This window comes from Capricornis sumatraensis, chromosome X (assembly GCF_032405125.1).
Source record: "Capricornis sumatraensis isolate serow.1 chromosome X, serow.2, whole genome shotgun sequence".
Lineage (NCBI taxonomy): Eukaryota > Metazoa > Chordata > Mammalia > Artiodactyla > Bovidae > Capricornis > Capricornis sumatraensis.
In genome coordinates, this window is record NC_091092.1 from 41552821 (window position 1) to 41576969 (window position 24149).

The 24149-nt window shown below is 38.9% G+C and overlaps 1 protein-coding gene and 1 non-coding gene across 4 annotated transcripts in view; one reads left to right on the forward strand and one right to left on the reverse strand.

Annotated features, from left to right (window-relative positions):
* The window catches only part of GPC3 (glypican 3), a 458636-nt gene that overhangs the window by 340753 nt on the left and 93734 nt on the right, over positions 1-24149 (reverse strand). The gene's annotated exons all lie outside the window — the stretch shown is intronic.
* Positions 10284-10356, forward strand: TRNAR-CCU (transfer RNA arginine (anticodon CCU)). The gene has a single exon. It is a non-coding gene; the product is annotated as a tRNA-Arg (tRNA).

Below are 24149 nucleotides of genomic sequence, written 5' to 3' on the forward strand. Positions count from 1 at the left end.
CGACAGTAGCTCCTGGGAATTCATACCAAATTTGTTCTCCAGCTGTTGGCATCGCATGATGGTGGGTAGATACAAACAGCTGCAACTCCCATCGCCTCTCATTTCCACCTGGCTCTCATCGCTGTTCAGCCCCATCCCTAATCTCTGTGAACAGGCAACACTCACATCTCCAGCAGCCTTGTCTCCTCTGAACCCAAGTGTAACTGACAGATGGGCTAAGTTGCCCAGTGTAACTGACAGATGGGCTAAGTTGCCCAATTTAAAAATATTTCTTCTTGGGAATACAATTCTAAACTTTTGGTGAAAATTTATGGAGAAATGTGTTGCTATTTCCAAACATTTGATTTAACTTTTTTGTTGAACATTTTTATTCATGAAGCCAGGAAGTTTCTTACTCAAATATGAGTGTGAAACACAACTCTCAAACTGTGAATGAAATGAAACTAAAATAACTAGTGTTGATTTGGGGTCTTCTTTCATTCTGAATGTCCCTGCATTTATATAGCCTATGGAAACATACATGGTGTTTTACACAGATTATAACTTGCCAATGGGAAAAGGATGTCCTTGGTCTTCTTGAACTGAAAATGTGATACGGGCACAATAAACTTACTCTTAGACATAAGTACTTTAAATGTTGTATTGTTTTCTGTTTTTTAATTTAACATGTCCAGCTGTTGCTCTATTTATAAGTTCTCTTCTTTCAATAAAATTCAATTACAGCTATCTGTGGGATGTCTTTTTATTTATATCCCCCACAAAATGAAATGATATTTTAATATTAATGTTTTCTCCCTGTATAAGTTAAAAATTCAAACCTATCATGGAAACCATAAATTCTAAAGAGGTAACATTACACTGGGTGATTTTGGTACTGAGAAGCAATAAGAGTCATTCTCATTTTTTCTACATATAAGCCAACAAAACAGTGTAATCGAGGTTACAGTATTACAGATGGTATGTTTCAAAATCCTTTTGCACTTTTTCACAAAATAGTTGCATATCGATGCTGTCATTTCATGTTGGAAAGTCACAAGCAATCCCCTCCATGCCTACTCTATAATGAGCTGCGTGTGTTATTGAATCAAGCAGGAGGGAAGAAAGAACAAGAAATATTTTACACAGGAAAAAGCACTCATGGAAGGAAAAATCAGTTTGGGTTTTGGTTGCTGCAACAAAAACCTATATAAAGTTTGCTTACTTGAAAATGTATAGGCAGATGTAAATCAGCTGATTCTGTTGTCTCAGTAAAATGGAGTACCTTTTTCATCTTTTCTAATGTGATAATTGGTAAGCAACCAACATAATAGTTACAAAAACCTGAAGCCCAAAGCTAATTAAGCCCTGGCACCATTTTGACATTAAATCTTCAGCACAATTAGGACGGCCAGGCAATTTACTGAATTGTACAGCAAAAAAACTCAACCAAGCCACTTCACATGGGCCAGAGATGCTGGGCCTTACTGGTTTTAGGAGACAATGCTACGGGGATGTCTGAGGGCATTTTAGATCCACTTGATGTAGCTCGGTAAAGTAAATATTACTTGTCATGCAAATTTCTAGTTTTAAGAAGTGGCCAGCTACAGAGATTACTAACGAATACAGACAATTTAAATATGAAAAATTGAAATAAAAACAGACGAATATGTGTAGTATTTCCAGACACAATCATCTGAAGCTATTTTTATGCCTTCCTCTCTCTGAGCAATAAGAGAAAGAAAATGATACTTAAATTGAAAGAAACTAAAGAGAAATGACCTCATGTTCCATTAACCAAAATCAATACCTTATATATGCAAATGCAAGTTTCAACAGGGTATCCATATGCAAATTGTAAATATGAAGCAGCATTCCTTTTAATGCACAATCCAGCATTAGGTCGCTATTTATTTAGGAGATTTTCAGTAAATTGCATGCTTTAATCTCTGTGTTATGGGAAATGTTTCCTTCACCTCCTTCAGAAGTTACCTATGGCAGCTATTAATACCCACAAGCAAGGCAGTGACCCTGGCAGTGCATAATTCCACAGAGCATGTTTAATTTTGAAGGTGAAAAACGAGACATCATCCCCTCAGAACACTTATTTTTATGACTCTCCTAATTCTTTGAAATTTATTGTTTTCACTAAAAGCACCCAGAAGGTAATTGAAATAGATTTTCCAGATACATTTCTAGATTATCTTAACCTACAGTAACATGTTAACTCATTCATAATATTCTTAGCAAATACAGGAAATGGAATTTCCCCGATTAAAAAAAAAAAAAGTCCTGACTAACGTGCTATTTCAACGTTCTTCAATAAAACAAAAGTCATTTTCAAAGAACTTCCATGTTTTTTTAGAGATCAAGCCCCCAAAACTCTTGAGTCAATCATCAGAACTAGAAAAGGGACTAGGTAAATAAGAGATGGAAGTGGCTCCTCTAGGGTTGAAACTACTAAGGAAAGAAGCCATCATTCTCTCTCAGGCTTCTAGGCTAGGCATTTAGTGCCTGAATAATATCATTTACGCTAAGATTCCCTTGTGACTTGAAATGACTAACTCCCAGGAAGGAGTTTGTTACTGTCACTGGCACGTTTGGCAATGAGTCTTCACTGAATCAGATGGTGAATTATTAGGTTCCCAGGCCCAGAAAATAAACGGCAGAAGGAGAATTGATAATAGTGTTCAGAGCAAAGGGAACATTAGCTAAAACTGCAACTGGGGAAATGAAAAAAACACCTGAACAAGTTACCGCAAGCACAGAACTGAATGAAGCCCAAGGAATCACAGGCAGAATAGTCCCTGGTCTTCCTACCTAGCTAGGCATGTCCTGGAGGCCAGGCCTCCATCTTGAAAATCCCCTTTATTCCCATAGTGGCAACGTTCAAAAAATACTGACAGAATCTATGGGGGAAATGGCATACTGTAGCACACATTCCCTTGGTCAATCAGTCAAACTTTATTAAATAGTCACTATGGGCAAGTCACTGGAGCAGACGCCGTGGGAGAGACAAAGAGCTCCCTCAAGGAGCTCAGGGTCTAATTGGGAAGATAAGACATGTTTATAAATAGCTGTTAAAGTACAAAATAATAACAATAACAAATGCAAGATACTAAATAACAGATCCCTTTAAGGCAGGGGCCCCCAACCTCCAGGATCTAATGCCTGATGATCTGAGGTGGAGCTGATGTAATAATAATAGAAATAAAGTATACAATAAATATAATGTGCTTGAATCATCCCCAAACCATCCCCCAACCCCGGTTGGTGGAAAAATTGTCTTCCATGAAACTGGTCCCTGGTGCAAAAAGGTTGGGGACTGCTGCTTTAAAGGGATACACATGAAGTCTAGAGCAATGGAAGATGAATTCCAGCTGGAGGAAAAAGAGAGGACCTCATAAGAAGGAGCCATTTGAAAAGGGCACCCTCTCTTGGAGCCCTCTGCATCGTCCTTCATTCAGCTTCGTTTCAATAGGCCCTTGGTGTTGGCTCCCCCCCCCCCGGCCCCTCCTCTGCTGCCAGCACTTATTCTTTGACTCAGGTTTTCTCTTGGGCTCACTGCCAAGCAGAACACAGCTATATAGTTTCCCCATCTGTATCTACTTAAGCCCAGAAACCCTTTTGAGGTTTTGTAAAGGGTTTTACAGCTAATAACTATAGGGGAACAGACAAGGTTTAATAACACACACAGAGAAGTTCTAAGAAACCTAAAAAGCCTCCAGAAACAACTATCACAGATCCTAAGTGGAATGGAGATGGGATTAGGCCTGATTTCCCTAGCTCCTTTCACTGAGCTCAAGGCTTCTTCCGGTATTCAGCATGACCCTTTCTTTGCCCGTTACCATCCTTTTCTTTCACACACTTAAAACTTGAAGAGAAAATGTAATGGTAGCAAACTGGGTGTCTCTGGAAGGAAACATGACAGTCCTCTACATCTCCGAAAATACGAGCTAGATTTAACAGCTTCGGTGCAAGAATAGTCAGATCAGATGCATGGTGCCTAGGAAAAACTAATGACTTAGAAGGAATGCCTTGCAAATTTAACTTGTGTGAGTAATTGTAAATGTCACAATTATAACTTCATTTGAAATGCACATAGAATCTAGCACTAACAGATGTTTTCATGCATCCTTCTTTACATTCTACATTAAGTCACACCTGTTGGGGTTCACCAAACACAAGCAACTGTACAAATGATGGGAAGAATACTGACACAAACCATGGCAACACAAACACATTTCAAGCGTGAATGGCCCAGTCTGCTTTAATAATGAGCTCAGAATAGAAACACGAACTTTCCAAAGGGTGGGGAAGGAGAGGGACTGTTTTTTTCATTCTAAGAGTCCTGGGCAATTACAAAAATCACCATTTTACATTTCATACGACTTCAATGAATTCTCACACATGGAAATTCAACTTTGATTTTTTTTTTTCTTTTAGTGATGATGTATCAATCACCACTCTAACAGCAGTAAGTTAGGGAGTGGAGGGGATCCTCTTTTTCCCAAGCAACATTTGGAAGGACAATTAAATTCATTCATTTCAAAAGGAATGCATGGTTGGAAAAAGTATGATTTAAGTGATCACTTTTCTTTTCCAAATATCCAGTGCTCTTGGTAGTCCCCCCCAAATCATGACTGTGTGACCATCATCAGTTTGCCAACTCCCAAATCATTTACTTTCACTGCTTCTCTTCTTAATTTCATGACTTTCTCCAGATAATCTTGAAATTTTGCCATGTTGATGGCATACATTCAAATTAAACCTTAACTTTAGCTAAGCCCTGGTTGATGTTAAGCAAGCCTTTTATTGATATCTTGCAGATTACCTGGCATTTTCCAGGACAGCCAATCTAAATCTTTCCCATTTTCTACTCTTTCCAAGTTTCCCAAGTCCCAAACCCAATCCTATCCTCTTCACTTCTAGCAAATAACATTCCTTTTTACCAGATAAAATTGAAGATATTAAACAGAAGACATTCTGAGTTCCTATGATGCCTTGCCTCTCTGTCTTAACACATTACTAAGGTTATCATCTTCTCTCCTGGAGTGACTGCCACTCAATCCTTACTGCTTCAACAGATCTCCCCATTTCTACTCCAGGCATGCTAGTTCCCAGTTACTAATAGCTCTGAAAGTAAAAAACCTTTCTTTCGTTCCTCTCACTCATCCCTATCCATCCACTCATCAAGTCTTAACCAGTTCCCTTTTCCTCAGTATTTCTCACACCCATCTCCAGCTTTTCTCTATCTCCACTGCTACTTCCCAAGTTAAGATCTTCATCATCTGTGCAATGCAAGGGACACTGTGCTCAGCGCTTTACACAGCACGGCTCACACAGCAGGTGAACAATAAATCTTTGTTTGATACGCCATCATTTTCCTACAGATGATGCCAAGCAACTATTAACAACCATCACCAAGAACTGGCAACCCCAGAAGAATTTTCTTTTAAACACATAAAAGCCTTGAATAAAAAGTTTCATGTGAGAGAACACACACTTTTAACCACATATAAAGGAGGATGGAAGAAGTGGTTAGGTGATATAACGTGGCAGTCCACTATCCTCAAGTAGTGCAACTGTATGGTACACTTTAGGTAGAAACATGCTATCTCAGAGAAAGATAACCACACAACAGTGAAAAGGGGGCCGGCATATTTAGTCCCTTCCAAAGGGAGCAACAGGATGCCAAACAAGATGCTGTCCCTTAAATGGTTTCAACCCCATTTACTACCCAAAGAACTGGAAGATGATAACAGGTTACCTTTTATCTTAACTGTCTCCAGGCACATCACACAATCTCTTCTCCAAAGACTGAAGAAACATGACAGAAAGAAGAAGTGCAATTTTCTGTCTCAAGTACCCCTGAACCTCATTTTTTTTCCTCTGAGGGTCAGACATTCTCCTTGGGACATAAATGCCAGGGGATGGTAAAGGATGCAAATGTAGCTTCTTACAGAAAAAGAACTAGCTGTGTAGGGTAACTGCCTCTGCGGGTATCTTGATCACACTAAAACATCTCATGTCATCAGTAAACGACACATTCCTGGTTTTGTTTATTTAATTCATGGTCCTCTGGAGCTCAAAACTATTCCTACAACAACCAGTGCTGACGTGGAGGTTGGAGAGAGGAGAAGACTAGAATGATTTCTGCTTCCTCCCAACTGTCTTTTCTTTGTTCCTGTATTGCTCTGGGCTTTTGATGGGACCTTGAGAGGGATGGGGATGGAGGGAAACAGAGATGAGAAGAGAGGAAGAAAGGAAGATACAGACGGAGTTTCTAAGTGTTTACAACTTCTGTGAGCCTGGCTACTTCAACTAATCATTTGCCTACTGGCTGCAAAGTCTGTCTCTCTTTTCCCTTCAGTTCCATTTTGCTGTATGGGTTTAACTATTGATAAGGAAATCTTGGGTAGGAACAGCATCAATGTTGGAAGAAAATTGCCTGACCTAACTGGCTGATGGCTAGGGCATTCACCTCACTTTGTGTCCCCAAATCACAGATGTAAAAATCATCCTTTTAAAAGACTACTCCCCCCCTCAACTCAGTGCCAACTGCCAAAGTAGCTAAAATGTTTAAAAGGCACCCAGAGAGAGCACTTAAAAGTCTTTCCTTTCCCTTATATTTCCTGGTATAGACTGTCTTCCTGAAATAGGAATTGTGCAGTACATAATAAAAAGCTGAATTTGCTAAGAAGTTTTTATACCCTCATAAAGTAGCCCTAGTCACAGTCATCTAACTGGCAGGAATTGTACAAGCAACAGACGGCTGGAACCTCAACCATGCAGTCTTCTAAACTTTAGTTAATAGGCCCTGGCAGGCTGCCATCCCAGAAGTTTACTACAAAAGTAAAATGCAAGGCTAATGAATTTTAAAATGATGCCAGGCATAAATACTATCCTTTGGCATTCTTTTGCCATTTAACAAATATCACAGACAACTCTGCAGGTTCTCAGGTACACCAACCAACTAGCTAGGCCTATTGTATATGCTCTCCCCTCAAAAATCCAAAGACTGTTGCTGAGATGTAAACCATCCACAAAGTATTAAAATGAACAAAATGGCGCCAGGGGTATAAGCAAGATGCTTTTTCACCTGGGTTGCAACATACTATTCTGGGCTCCCTGGTGACAAGGCAGAATAAAGCTTGAGAAATTTAGCTGATATCTTCAGGGGGTGCTATAGGAAGGCAGATTACAGACCTCAGGCACTTCAGTCAAAACAGATTGAGGCTAAGAAAGGATATAATCAGTCTGTCAAATAATAATGGATATTGATGAGGTGAAGTGAACTTATTCGCCAAATCCTAATACAGCAGAGATAAAGAAGACTTTCAAAAGTAAACAAAGCTAAGCTTAAAACAGATTAAAATGGGTGATGGTGGGAAGGAGCCAATTTAAACATAGAGAACACATTACATTATTCAAACCAAGAGGAGCTAATGGCTGAAACTACAGTTTCCCCAAAATTGAGTAAGACACATTCATAAGATTTAAATCCACAATGGTTTACTGAATGAGCATAATTTCAAAATAGAACCTGATCTTCAGAAGCAGACTCCTTGAAAGTGCAGAAATGATCCAGTTCTAATTATGATACCAAAGAAGCATTCCCAAGGTTTACTAGGGATCTTATTTGTACTCCAAAAAAATCATTAAATCACAATGACATTTTTATGAACATTTCCTTCTTATTAAGGAACATGATTATCCTCAATTGTTTTTCTAGAATACTGTTCTAATCCTTCTATTCCATGTTCTATAGCCCCTAATCTTTTGCAATTGCATTTTGGGAATGCATAAACCATCCTATTTATTTTTAATCTCAGAGAAACTTTTTTCCTGTTTGGTTTGACCAATAACTACTTGAGCATTAAATGTCATGTTATCTTAGTTTTGCTGCAACTCCTTTATCTCATACAATCTTTTAAAGATTTGTTTGGCTTCCCTGGGGGCTCATCTCCTGCTCTTGCCAATGAGGGAGACACAGGTTCAAACCCTGGTCCAGGAAGACCCTGCTGCTGCTGCTGCTGCTGCTGCTGCTAAGTCACTTCAGTCGTGTCCGACTCTGTGCGACCCCATAGATGGCAGTCCACCAGGCTCCCCCGTCCCTGGGATTCTCCAGGCAAGAACACTGGAGTCAGTTGCCATTTCCTTCTCCAGTGCATGAAAGTAAAAAGTCAAAGTGAAGTCACTCAGTCGTGTCCAACTCTTAGCGACCTCATGGACTGCAGCCCACCAGGCTCCTCCGCCCATGGGATTTTCCAGGCAAGAGTACTGGAGTGGGGTGCCAGTGCCTTCTCCGAGGAAGACCCTACATGCCACCAATAAACTAAGCCCATTTACCACAACTACAAGTCCACATGCCGCAACTACTGAAGCCTACATACCCTAGAGATTGTGCTGTACAACAAGAGAAACCACCACTATGGGAAGCCCTCACGCCACACCTAGGGAGTAGCCCCTGCTCACTACAACTGGACAAAAGCCCACAGAGCAATGAAGACTCAGAGCAGCACAGCCAAAAGTAAATAAATAAAATTATAAAGATTTGCTTATGTTGTTGAATCTTAATCCTTCCATTTTATGCCTATATTTCTTTCCCTACAGTTCCCTATACACAACTATCTTACTTTTCAAGTCCTCTGATTGTGTTTCTCTTCCATATTTGTTGAGGACAAACAAAGAGGAAATAGCTGTAAGCCACAGAGTAAAATTTTTCAGGTAGTCATATCAGTTAGACTGAGAATGATGCAATGTAAGTAATATGTTGGACAACAGGCGATGTTTTTGTTCTTTAGCCAGCATGAAGCAGTTGCAGGAAATTAGGCCAGCCTCTCAGCAGCTCAAGTCAGACCTTTATAGTAAGACTTCATTATTTAGTTTGAAAGTGAATTTCAAAAACAGACTCACCCATAGTCAAATGTAAATATAAACAGACTTTCTAAGTCTCATATAAATGAGTTATTCATCATCTGCCATTTGTAATTGCTCATACTTCTGGTTCACTGCCATTAATTAAATGCATCAGAAAATTTGCCTTAGAATATTGACTTCAAAGGTAAACTTCTAGGGTCTTGCTTTTAAAATAATATGTCAGATGAAGGCACTGGCCAAGACAGAATTAAAAAAAAAAAAAAAACAGATACTATGTCAAGGACAGACTCTGAGCCATCCTCTGGCTAGTGGAATGTCTCATATGAAGGGCTCACATATGAGATCATTTGATCAACAACTTTTCCTTTCAAACATCCAGGAATACATACTACATCATTTAACTAGAAAGTAGTGAGTTTGAAATCACACAGCTGCTCAGCTTGATCCAAAGAGATGTTAACCACTCTGGCAAATTTTCTAATCCAAGTCTTTCATTTCCAACTGGTCTCATTGGGTGGCCCACATGATATATGCAGAAACTAAAAAGGGGGCTGTTTAAAGTAGGACACCCTGAAGGGTTATTTTACAATGCCACATGTTGTACAGATTAACTCAAGATATTGTTCCTTGGGTGTTGCTTTAAACTAGACAAGTTTTTAAAAATTTATTCATATTTATTGAGCTCTAGGCATATAGCCCTAGAAAACAGCTGGGAAATGAAAATGAGGGTGTTCGGTCCCTTGCCTGCCTTTTCAACTTTCTCTTTCACTACAGTATTCCCTTTAAGGAACCTTTTATTCCAGCCCAAATAGTTACTTTGGCACCCACAAGGCTCATTTTTCCTGGCTCCAAGATTTTGGTCAAGCCATTATATATACAATACATATCACAGTCTCTCATATCCTTTCATCAATAGCCTCTCCATCATTCAGGCTTAGCTCAAAAAGGGGTAGTATGTGCATGACCTCTTTGTTAACTAGAATATAAACCCCCACTTAAAAGTAGAAATTGCATCTGACATACCACCCTCACAGTATCTAGCACAGTACTTGGCACTTGGTAGATGCTCAATAAATACTTGCAGATTGACTGAACCTGTCAACTGATATCTGTCTCAAGATGCTTACTGTAACATGGACATCTTGAGAATCTAACATCAGAAGATGCACATATTCAAAATATAGTTCTTGTTGTCTGATAACAGTTAAGCAACAGAGACCTCCACTACTATCACTATCTGAATTCAGTGTAAACACCTTGATGAGAAATTGTCATTTCCTTGGGTGAAGATGCTGAAAGAGTAACAACATGACTCAAAGTTCTGGGGGTGTAATATACAACATGGTGACCATAGTTAACAATCCTGTGTTATTTATTTGAAAGTTGCAAAGAGAGTAAGTCTTAAAACTTCTCCCCACAGTACTTCCCTGGTGGTCCAGAGGCTAAGACTCTGCACTCCTGATGCAGAGGGCCTGGGTTCAATCCCTGGTCAGGAAACTAGACCCCACATGCCACAACTAAAGATTTCATGTGCCGCAACTAAGACCTGGAGATTTTTGTGTGTTTGTTTGCTCAGTCATGAGTGACTCTTTCGTGACCACATGGACTGTAGCCCACCAGGCTCCTCTGTCCATGGGGTTCATGACAAATAAATTAATTAATTCTAACAAAAGTTCTCACCACATGCACATACACACACATAATATAACTATGTGAGGTAAGGAATGTGTTAACTAATGTTATTATGATAATCATTTCATGATACATACATATATCAAACCATTATACACTGTTCACCTTACACTCAGACAATATATCAATTATGTCTCAATAAAGCTGGAAAAAACAGTCTATTTCCCGAAACACTGAAGAACTGCTACATTCAGAAATATTAATAGGCTACTTAGATCCTTATTACTAAAGCCATTGAGATTTGCCATCTACCTGGAAAGCTGTTCAACCAACACAAAACAACTGAAGTAAGGAACATAAACACATTTTAGGCAATTAGTGTAACATGACCACCATTCCCAGGCATCTTTATTTTTGTCAAACATACATAACAAAATTCATATTACATAGATTCCTATTTAATTAAGATAATATGATTTGAAATAATAATGACAAGGCCTAAAACAGAATACAGACCCTATTAACACCTGGAAAACTTTTTCCCCTCAAAGGCATATCATGATACAAAGAGAAGACTTCCAACAACATACTACTAACTCCAGAAGCAATGGTGCCTATTAAACACTTACACAGGGCCCCTAGGGCAAGGTGATACCAAAGAGAACATGGCCTTAAACAAGATAAAGCCTTACCCCAGCTTTCAGAATTTGAATGTTTTAGTTCCAGTTTATGTCCCATTTATCTATTCCAATACCTTGGAATCCAGAAGTAAAACAATATCATCACATTGATTCCCTAAGACAAAGAGCAAAAGGCCTTCATCAGAGTCCAAATATGGCTCCCCGGTGACCTAGAAATTGTGAATGGGCCATCCTCAAACAGCCATGGTGCTGAGCTGTTCTAAGGATTGAGTGTATGCTATGGGAAAGAAGTAAAGGCTACCGATGTGGTTTTTCCTTTGGGCAGTATTGTTTTGTTTTTGTTTTGGTGGTGGTGGAGCAGAGGCATGTTTTACTTCCCACATTTGGTTTGGTTCTATTCCAATTAAGGAAACCAGCTTTAATTGCTATATTCCATCTCATTCTGAAGGCCTGACATAAAAAACACATAAAAATTATGTGGGTTTTTTTTTTTTCCTTTTTCCAAAAACGAGAGTCAACAAAAGTTTCATTTCATTTTGTAGATGTTAAGGGTTACTTATTATGGTTTGAGAGAAGATTTAATCCTGACAGAAGTAATCTTTTCAATGTCTTGATGCTGAACTGGAAAAACTGTTACTTAATAAAGAATAGTACTTTAAACCACCTCTTTGTGACCAAAAACAGAACAACAAAATCACGTTAGGCTACCATTTCTCAGTTAAGCATAACCTCTGTAGTGGACATTTTAGGTGTAAGTCAGAAAACAAATTGCAAAGATAAAAGAATGCCTTTGAGAAGTGACCCATGCGTTCATATTTAGTTCTCATTATTTATCATATTCCAAACACACTAGAGTTTGTAAATAATAACAGAACTAAATTTATTTTAAAGCCATGGCTGCATGAGGTTTCCCTTCAAAAATTGCACAGTTAAATCGCTATAGATCTGTCACTAACTTCACGACAGCAGTGGTGGAGTGAAAGACTGTAGAACTGCCAGAAAACCAAAGGACAAGTGATATTAGTCATATGACCCTGGGCAAGTCTTGAGTCTCTCTAGACCCGAGCTTTTGGGATAATATCAATTGCTCTTTCCTTACACACTGCGGATGGGACTAAACGGAAACAACTTTTCAAAGTGTAACTTGGAAAATACATCAAAGAATTTTATAACTTCATACATGTTTTTTTAAACTCAGGAATCCTGAAATTTCAAGATTTTATCCCGATAAAATAACTAGAAATGCACCCAAATATTTATGTACCAGAATGTTAATCACAGCATGAATTCTTGTTGAAAAAGTCAGAAACAATCGAAATAAATGATGAAGTCCAAATAAATTGTGCTAAATCCATACAGTGGAAACGCTGCAGTATTGAGAAGAATACTTAATGAACTAGCACGTTCACAATAAACACACAGCAGAAAAGTGGGTTTCAAAGCAGTACATTAAAAAAAAAAAAAAAAAAACCTAACGCAAATTACAATACAAACACACATTTGCAAAGGAAAAAGACTGGAGTGAAATAAGCCAAAACATGAGCTATTGACTCATTGTTATCTTTAGAAGGAATTATCAATGATTTTTATTGTCTTTTTATACTCAGCATTTTCAAATTTTCTTTAAAAACCATGCATTGTATTTATAATCTGAAAAAGAATTTTAAGTAATATTGCCTGTCTACTGCTATTTTGGATGGTGGTATGAAATATTTGTGAAAGTATATTTGTAAACTCTAAGATAATATTACAAGAATAATACATTACTTAAGTCATGTTGGACTCTTTGTGACCCCATAGACTGTAGCCGGTCAGGCTCCTCTGTCCATGGAATTCTCCAGGCAAGAATATTGCAGTAGGCTGACACGCCCTCCTCCAGGGGATCTTCCCCATCCAAGGATAAAACCCACATCTCTTTTTTTTTTTCTTTTTTTAAAAATGTATTTTAATTGGAGGCTAATTACTTTACAATATCGTAGTGGTTTTTGCCATACTGTCTCCTGAATTGGCAGGCAGGTTCTTTACCACAAGCACCAGCTGGGAAGCCCATTACAAAAATAAGATCATATTATTATTGTTAGAGGGGCTTCCCTGGTGGCTCAGAGGGTAAAGTATCTGCCTGCAGTGCAGGAGACCTGGGTTCGATCCTTGGGTCAGGAAGATCCCCTAGAGGAGGAAATGGCAACCCACTCCAGTACTCTTGCCTGGAAAATCCCATGGGCAGAGAAGCCTGGTAGACTACAGTCCATGGGATCGCAAAGAGTTGGACACGACTGAGCGACTTCACTTCACGTTATTGCTAGGGAATTTCAAATCCTCACTGTCAACAGACAAAAATTAAATAATTCAACTTAAAAAAAAGTGTTTCTGAAAAGAATTGTATTGAGAAAGTTCCTTCTGTGGCCTTGCTTGACTTTCCACACCTTAAATGTGCTTCTTAGCTTTTCTTTTCATCCTACATATGGTACCTGATAACATGGGTCAGAAGCTGTTGAAAACTCCTTAGAGTTATTTTAGCTATACAACATTTTTGTTTTCTAAGGTGAGAAAGTATATGCCACTACTCTGTCCAGTTAGATACACAGCGAAAGTGTCCACATGACTGCAGGAGTCAAGTGAAGAAGTGCTCTCTTTACTATGACAAATGAGGATACTGCACATTTCTCTCTCTTTCATCACTGGCAAGGCTTCTAGTCCAGAAGACAAACTTAGAGCCTGTAAACTGCTAGATAAGAGAGCAATACTAGAAAACTATACAAAACTTGAATTTTATTTTGGAAAATATAGGAAAATGGGAGTATACAAGACAAATATGGAAATTAGAGGTATTAAATGACAGAATTTTTAAATGTGTTCACTGACGACTGTGCTTTATTGGACTGAATCAGCCTCAAAGAGAAAGGGCCATGGTACATCCAGGGAGACATTTTAAAACTGAGACATCAGTGAACTATCTGCATAGGATTAAGTGCTTTGTCTCCCTTTCCCCTCATCCATCCTCAGGGATGAGAAAATTACCCAGATTTCCATCTACGGCTTTTTAAAAATTTAGTCTATCTATATATAGAATGCAAGCTTCTACAAAGTACGCTTCAAATGCAAAATCAAACAACTCAGTAATTATCTCTGTAACATCTAAATGAAAATTCAAAAATTGGTGATATTGAGAGGTCTATCAGTCAAATGATCACTTGACAAGGTTAATGAATGGAAACAATAAGGACAATCCAATGAATAGATCTATATTAAAAAAAAAATAAGAATGTAATCCTTACTTGAATCCTCATTATTTTTTGAACCAATTATCTTGCTTAACTCCAAGATTCTCCCCTTTTTCATAGCTTAAACTCTTTTAAAAGGTAAGTCATCACCCATTTCATATGATGAAGATTTTTCTATAGGATCCCATAAAACTGAATGTAAAAGGAAGAAAACAGGACAAGTTCACTGAGAGAAGGCACTGCAAAAGGAGGACAAAAATTCAGTGATGCTTCTAACCCAATATTTATGGCCACGTATCCAAGAGAGAAAATAAACACAACTTTTATGAGCACAGTAGCTGATTTTGAGGTAAATAGTAATCTGACCCTCATATGACAAAAAATCAGGTCAGGTCCTCAAGGAGAAATTAGATATCCTGATGGAAGCCAGCAATGAATGATCTCCTCTTATACTTAACAGATCCCATTAAATATTTTTTCACTCACTCAACCTCAACAATGTTCACTTGAACTTTCAACAACCTATTAACATGAGTTGAAAGCAAAATACTGATGTTAACTGTACAACCACAGCCAGTTTCTCAGAAATGTGAACCTACCCTGGCAAGTCACCAATCATACTGGGTCACATATTCTCCTCACGCTGTTCCATAGTAAAGATCAAAGTGAAAGTGAAAAGTGAAAGTGTTAGTCTCTCAGTCAGGTCCAACTCTTTGCAACCCATGGACTTTAGCCCACCAGGCTCCTCTGTCCATGGAATTCTCCAGGCAAGGATACTAGAGTGGGTTGCCATTTCCTTCTCCAGGGGATCTTCCCGACCCAGGGATAAAACCTGGGTCTCCTACACTGCAGGCAGACTCTTCTCCAACTGAGGCACCAGGGAAGTCCAAAGAGCAAAGGCCTATAGCATCTTACTGCTTTCAGATACACACAATAACAACCATCCCATTTGAATACAATATTTAAAAATGAAAAGACCAATCCACATTGAAGTTTGCCTTGCCTACCTGTTTAGCTTTGATAATTCAGTCTTCTATTTGATAACAAGGAAAAATTACATAATATGATCCCCTGTGAGAAAAGACTGGTTGTTTTTCCAGCAAGTTGTCAATGAGATCTATTCAAAGATCAGAAAAAAATCAGAAAGACAATGAAAACAACACAAAATGTTACAACAGGAAATGCATTGCAACTTTTATAATCACTGATAGTAAAGCTGAAATGAACTTATTTAAAATAAATCAAGGTACCAGTTTTCAAATTCATCCTGAACTGAAGAGCTTTTTCTGAGATTTAACAAAAAAGGAACATAACCTTTCTAGTTCGGTATATCTTGATCTATATTGCTACCTCCTAAACATACCCAACTGTTCAGGAAAACCCAGCAAAGTTACATGTTTACAGCAAGAAACATGCTTTTTAAAGTCATTAACCAATTTGCAATCATTTGAGAACCTCTCTGCCCTGAGATATTTCAAGAAAGACAAGTTTGTTAATCATTTGGTCATGCTGCAATTCAATATCAGCAGCGGAATCAAGCCTTAAGCCCCTTCAAATTCTAAAATACCTTCCAGAATCCCTCCCAGTATTGCAAAGGGCTTTTCCTGCTCTCACTTGCACCAACAATCCCCATCAGTATTATGTGCAATGCACCATTTGTTGCTGACACTCAACCAGAGACACAGACAGACATGCTCCACTGGAGGACTGATTTCCAGAGCAAAGAGATACTTTAAATGAGAAAAACAAACTACCCTGTGTGCTCTAATTGCCTGTGTGCTGTGTACGATTTAAAAAGAGAAAGAGGGAGGAAGGGGATGGGGGAGGCAGCAAATGGATTTTAATCTACACAGTGAAAATTAATATGTACAGCATTTTATTTTCAAATTTAAATCATTTCCATTAAATTTAATTTACCTAATTGTTAATGAATTAGCAAACACATTTAGCAACCAAATCACCTACTAATTGGATCCTAATGAAAACTACTTAGCTGCTTGTATTCATGTTGATCATCATGTATGATTCACCAGGGTGAACTACACCCAAACCTCTAGCTAATGAAACTGTACTTCTTTTTTTTTTAAAGCAATTTATTTTTTTTCAACTGGAGATATATTTTATTTTTTTTAATTTTAAAATCTTTAATTCTTACATGTGTTCCCACTTTTTAAAATTTTTTAATATAAATTTATTTAATTGGAGGCTATATATTATATTGGTTTTGCCATACATCAACATGAATCCGCCACGGGTGTACACGTGTTCCCCATCCTGAACCCCCCTCCCACCTCCCTCCCCATCCCATACCTCTGGGTCATCCCAGTGCACCAGCCCCAAGCATCCTGTATCATGCATCGAACCTGGACTGGCGATTTGTTTCACATATGATATTATACATGTGAAACTGTACTTCTATTTTTCCCTTTGTTATCTGGATCCTCAAAGTGAAGAATTTAGTTCTTTTTTTCCCTCCCTCTAGGGTCAGAGATCAAATTGCCAACATCTGCTGGATCATGGAAAAAGCAAGAGTCTCAGAAAAACATCTATTTCTGCTTTATTGATTATGCCAAAGCCTTTGACCGTGTGGATCACAATGAACTGTGAAAAATTCTGAAAGAGATGGGAATACCAGACCACCTGACCTGCCTCTTGAAAAACCTATATGCAGGTCAGAAAGCAACAGTTAGAACTGGACAGGAAACAACAGACTGGTTCCAAATAGGAAAAGGAGTATGTGAAGGCTGTATATTGTCACCCTGCTTATTTAACTTATATGCAGAGTACATCATGAAAAACGCTGGGCTGGAAGAAGCACAAGCTGGAATCAAGATTGCCGGGAGAAATATCAATAACCTCAGATATGCAGATGACACCACCCTTATGGCAGAAAGTGAAGAGGAACTAAAGAGCCTCTTGATGAAAGTGAAAGAGGAGAGTGAAAAAGTTGGCTTAAAGCTCAACATTCAGAAAACGAAGATCATGGCATCTGGTCCCATCACTTCATGGGAAATAGATGGGGAAACAGTGGAAACAGTGTCAGACTTTATTTTGGGGGGCTCCAAAATCACTGCAGATGGTGACTGCAGCCATGAAATTAAAAGACGCTTATTCCTTGGAAGGAAAGTTATGATCAACCTAGATAGCATATTCAAAAGCAGAGACATTACTTTGCCAACAAAGGTCCGTCTAGTCAAGGCTATGGTTTTTCCAGTGGTCATGTATGGATGTGAGAGCTGGACTGTGAAGAAAGCTGAGTGCCGAAGAATTGATGCTTTCGAACTGTGGTGTTGGAGAAGACTCTTGAGAGTCCCTTGGACTGCAAGGAGATCCAACCCTGGGATTTTTTTGGAAGGAAGGATGCTAAAGCTGAAACTCCAGTACTTTGGCCACCTCATGCTAAGAGTTGACTCATTGGAAAAAGACTCTGATGCTGGGAGAGATTGGGGGCAGGAGAAGAAGGAGACGACAGAGGATGAGATGGCTGGATAGCATCACTGACTCGATGGACGTGAGTCTGAGTGAATTCCGGGAGTTGGTGATGGACAGGGAGGCCTGGCGTGCTGCGATTCATGGGGTCGCAGGGAGTCGGACAACTGAGCGACTGAACTGACGGTTAGGGACAGTACTGCTGCAAACTGTAAAGCTGTATAAAACATTTACATTGAAGGGGCTAGGAGATCATCTGGCTCCAAACAACCCGGATTGTATAAACTCCATATGCCACTGCTTACTGATGCAACAGTAAAAGAAACTCTTCACCAAGTTGTTAACCAGGGTGTGTAAATATCTGCCAGTGTTCAGTATAAAGCCTGAAACCAGGCTGGAAAATCTGGAGATGCTTTAGAAACATCTTCCCAGGATGCCAGAGGGCTCTCCCCCACCCCTCCCCTCCTTTTCCTTTCTTCAAGGCAAAGGGATGTAGCCAGAGGCAGGGCTTCTTCCTGTGGAATGTATGGCCAATTAAATGTGAGTCCTTAAAGTACTCTGGGCTCCTTTAGTCTGGGGGCTGAGGCTTCAAATGAGGGTCTCCCCTCCCCTACCACGATTCCAGTGATAACAATCTTATCCATTATCTTTCCTCTATAAACACAACCCAATGACCTGCTTCCTTTTGTAACTGGTGCCAGACCCTGAGTTGATTTCATCTACCACCTTTCCTAATCTCTAGCTTGACCTGGCTAACAACCATTTAAAACTGGACCTTGACTAAAACTGTTCATAGGTGCTACTGAGCAACGTGGCCCTTAAAAACATACTGGACCTTGGACTTGCTCTCTAGAAATGTGCTTTTTATGCCATAAAATGCATTAGCTGCATTAGATGCATCATCCTTTTTTGTCCCTAGAATGAAAGACAAATAATTTTGCTTGAGTTCCATTTAAATGACCACTAGATATTTGAAACAACTTTTTGTGGCTTAGCTGCCAATTTAATTAACAAGGAGTTGCCTGTGGGGTACAAGTCAGCAAGCATTTACAAAACCTAAATTGTGCTCACCAACTCTGCCCCTAAGCAAGAGCAAAGTTGCATACCAAGTCTTTGCCTACAGAGAATTACTGTCTTGATCTGCCATTACCTCATCATGTGACCGACCTTGCACTAATTGTGCAAACAGGCAAGAGACAACGCAGAAGCTGGGTTGAATGGGAAGATGTCCTGCTCAGAGGCAGGAGACATGGTGGAGGGAGGCCTATCAACCCCTGACAACCTTATTTCTAATCTGACTCCCACTAGATAACTCAAATTTTTACACAGCTGCTCCCATTTTCCCTTCCCCAGATAGCCTAAGATAATATCCATGTTCTGCTAAAACAGTTACCTAGGTCCAACAAAATGTCTCAAGCTGAGCCATCATTTACGTAAAGACAGGCTCTGAACTTTGCTAAAAATAACTTCATGGTCTGCTAGTCTAAATTTAGAAATACACATATGTATAAGTACATGCCTGTGTGTGTAAACATATATTTGAATATGCGTATCTAAAGTCCTTCCTAATCACCTTTTCAACAAATTTGTTGGTGTTCAGTCACTAAGTCATGTCCAACTCTTTGCAACCCCATGGACTGCAGCATGCCAGGTTTCCCTGCCCTTCATCTCCCAGAGTTGGCTCAAACTCACGTCCATTGAGTCGGTGATGCCATGCAACCATCCCATCTTCTGTCGTCCCCTTCTCCTCCTGCCTTCAGTCTTTCACAGCATCAGGGTCTTTTGCGATGAATCAGCTCTTCACATCAGGTGGCTAAAGTATTGGAGCTTCAGCTTCAGTATCAGTCCTTCCAATGAATATTCAAGATTGATTTCGTTTAGGACTGACTGGTTTTATCTCCTTGCAGTCAAAGAGACTCTCAAGAGTCTTCTCCAGCACCAGTTTGAAAGCATCAATTCTTCGGTGCTCAACCTTCTTTATGGTCCAACTCTCATATCTATACATGACTACTAGAAAAACCACAGCTTTGACTACCCATACCTTTGTCAGCAAAGTCATGTCTCTGCTTTTTAATATGCTGTCGAGGTTTGTCAGAGCTTTTCTTCCAAGGAGCAAGCATTTGTTAATTTTGTGGCTGCAGTCCCATCTGTAGTGATTTTGGAACTCAAGAAAATAAAATCTGTCACTGTTTCCACTTTTCCCATCTATTTGCCATGAAGTGATGGGACAGGATGCAATGATCCTAGTTTTTAATTTATTTATTTTTCAATTGAAATGTAATTGCTTTACAGAATTTTGTTGTTTTGTCAAACTTCAACATGAATCAGCCATAGGTGTTTGTTTTTTAAATGTTGAGTTTTAAGCCAGCTTTTTAACTCTCCTCTTCACTTTCTGCCATAAGCGTGGTGTCATCTCCATATCTGAGGTTGTTGATATTTCTCCCAGCCATCTTGATTCCAGCTTGTGCTTCATCCAGACTGGCATTTCGCATGGTGCACTCTGCATAGAAGTTAAATAGGCATGGTGACAATATACAGCCATGTATATTGTACTCCTTTCCCAATTTCCTGGTTCAAAATCAAGTTAGTTATTCCATGCCGGTTCTGCTTCTTGACCCGCATACAGGTTTCTCAGGAGGCAGGTAAAGCAGTCTGGTATTCCCATCTCTTTAAGAATTTCCCACAGTTTGCTGTGATCCACACAGTCAAAGGCTTTAATGTGGTCAATGGAGCAGAAGTAGAAGCTCTTCTGGAATTCCCTTGCTTTCTCTATGATCCAACAGATGTTGGCAATTTCTCTGGTTCCTCTGCCTTTTCTAAATCCAGCCTGTACATCTGGAAGTTCTTGGTTCACGTACTGTTGAAACCTAGCTTGAAGGATTTTGAGCATTACCCTGCTAGCATGTGAAATGAGTGCAACTGTAGGTAATTTGAACATTCTTTGACATTGCTTTTTCTTTGGGATTGGAATGAAAACTGACCTTTTCCAGTCCGGTGACCACTGCCGAGTTTTGCAAATTTGCTGACATATTGAGTGCATTATCATCTTGTAGGATTTGAAATAACTCAGCTAGAATTCCATCACCTCCACTAGCTTTCTTCGGAGTAATTCTTCCTAAGGCCCACTTGACTCGACACTCCAGGATGTTTGGCTCCAGGTGAGTGATCACACCATCGTGGTTATCTGGTTCATTAAGGTCTTTTTTGTATAGTTCTTCTATGTATTCATGCCACCTCTTCTTAATCTCTTCTGCTTCTGTTAGGTCCTTACCATTTCTGTCCTTTATTGTGTCCATCTTTGCATGAAATGTTGCCTTGGTATCTCTAATTTTCTTGAAGACATCTCTAATGTTTCCCATTCTATTGTTTTCTTCTATTTCTTTGCATTGTTCACTTAAGAAGATTTTGTTATCTCTACTTACTATTCTTTGGAACTCTGCATTCAGTTGGACATACCCCGTGAACAGTAAACAAAATTTAAAACCTACAAAAGGTTAAGAATACCTTTATTCTGTCTTTATTACAGGCCTTTCAATACTTATAGATCCCACTTGTATTGCTTTCCAATACAATTATAGTAGAAGGTTATAAAGGTATTTATTTAGAAACACCACTGCTCTGGAATCAGCAAAATAGCCTCTTTTGTACAATCTTCCCTATCCCTTCATTTGTAAGAGCATTTAGAGTACCCAGCTTAGCATGGCCAAATCAGAACTCTGTAGGTTTTGTGGTAGGCATTTGTTTCAATGAGTCTCTAATACAATGTGATCATTATTGCCATCCTGCCCTTTAATAAGAGTCTACATGCAATATATACTTACTGTGTATGTACTGAAAGGACACAGAATGAGACAGGGGAATTTCAAGTCAGTTTTTACAGAATATAAGGAATTTAAGCTAAACAAGGGCATGAAAGAGAGGGCAATTAAGCCAAAGAAATCTTTTAAGCAACTTTAGGGGGGTAGAAATTAAAAGTGTATTGGGATATACTCTAGAACCTAGACACTCAAATTCTGAACATTATATGGTCCTCATTACCAATGCTCTTCCCCCAGCAACCCCCCATTTGTATTCAATTTTAGCTTTCATTACTGAATTCCAATTGTCCTGAGGAAATGTTATTCTTCAACACTGCAACCACAATATACTATGAATAACTGCTTCAGATATATGTTGCCTGAGTTGCTAAATCCCTGTTAAATGATTAAAGTAAGGTTGTCTTCTACTTTCTGGCTCTGTGTCAAAGATATGTTAAATGGTCTTTTAAATTTTTTAATTATTCAGTTCCTGAAACTACATTATACAACCCTTACGCAATAATTAACCTGTGGCTTTCAACAGTGATTAGTGAGCCTTTATTATGGTAATGATGGCTCATTCCTCAGTCAGTTCAGTTCAGCCGCTCAGTCGTGTGCAACTCTTTGCGACCCCATGGACTGCAACATGCCAGGCTTCCCTGTCTGTCACCAACTCCTGGAGCTTGCTCAAACTCATGTCAAATGAGGCAGTGATGCCATCCAACCATCTCATCCTCTGTGGTCCCCTTCTCCTCCTGCCTATTCCTAGATGAAGAAATCTCCTCTGGCTCATTCCTAGATGAAGTTTATTAAGCTCATTGAGATCCCAAGAAAGTTTCCATAGGTCCTCCTCTAAAAGGCTATATCCTAAGGAAGAGAGAGACTTGAGGCACTGAACAGCAAGGTTTCACTAGCAAAAGAAATCAACAGCCTCTAACTACGTTTACCAATTGCCCTAAGAAGTTTTCATTTTGGTGAGTCAAGAATACTCCATCATGATTGCCTATCAATTTTCTGTAAGCAAGCTGTCTTCACTTCTCAGTCTCATTCCTCTAGACTGCAATAAGCCCTTGGGTCTTCAAGAGATTTAACAAATCACAAGCCAAATACACAGCTAGGTCACTTGGTGGATGTCTCCTTAGCCAATCATCAAAGCCAAGACCAGCTCTAGGTGATAATATTAACTTATGGATTTCTATGATGTACAAGCACTGTATTAGGTGCTTGGCACATATTATCTCATTTAATCTTTACAGCAAGCTTTTGAATGGGTTGTTAGCCATTCCGTTATATCAATACATATCAGGAAACTGCGATACTGAGACTAAACAACCAATAGATGCTGACTGCAAGGTCCCAGCTACAATGTTGTAATTGTGTATCTATAGAGAGAACCTCGGGGACATTAATAGACAAGAATCTTCCTGAATGAAAATTATAAGTCATCTGTATGTAAATATACAACTGTCAAAGCTCGCATCTCACATTCGCTTAAAAGCCTAATCCATGTTCAACATAAACTATAGTACAAGAAAATTCATCGAAAGATATCAGAGATGAACTGTTCATTTGTCATATCAAATTAGGAAAGGCACAAACGACAAAGTCAAATTTTTCCACATCTAAATTAGGTGCTTTCTGGTAATTTTAGTTTACTCTCGAAACATTAGCCTGCCATTCTGACTACTGTCTACTGTCAAATATTAAACAGATATTTTGGATAGAAATATTTCCCCTTTGTCTATCAAGAAGACAATTATCACAGCACTAAATATTTTACTCTTGCAAACATGCCATTTGACTTAATTTCAAAGATTCCCCTTCCCCAAGATATGTGACTTCACATCACCTATCACTTTTGGAAAGCTTATTTGTGGTGACCCTGGCAATACCTGACCCATGTAGCAATTCACTGCAGCTTGGGTTATGTGGCATAGAGTCACTACATATAGCTTCCTAAATAACTGCTTTTAGGGAGTCAAAGAAGATTCCTCTCCTATGTTAACAGGGTCACACATTTTACTGAGAAATATTATTCAGATTTCCCTTATAGGTATCCTCAATGGCCAGAGTTAAAAAAGAATCAGAATATAACCAAAGAAAAGTATCTCAGCAGGAACAATGTAGATCCCTCTCTCTCCAACCCCAGTCCTCATTCAGAGCTGAATATTTTTCATTTAGCTGCAGTTCTGATAAGTTTTGTAACCTAGTTGTTCCGCCCCAAACAGATTAAAAGCAGCAAGTTAGAGGGGTAAAGGAATGTACTAATAGGTTGGTGTTCTGGTGAGGATTATAGAAAACCCCACAAAAGCCTTATATTTTAAGAGGCCAAATCTATTTAGATCTAGATATATGCTTATCCTTATGAAAGGCCTAAGGCTGAGAAGAAAAAAACAAATATTAGATGACTATAAGTAAATACAACTTCGAGATTACTAAGCACAAGCTTTGTTGGGTATGAGTGCTATACGTCTTTGCGCATTTTGTTTTGTTCCATGTCAGTGTCAGGATTTCCTCATTGGGCTATGAAGTAACCTTAAAGCTTGCATTTTAAAGTTTACAGTTTAGAA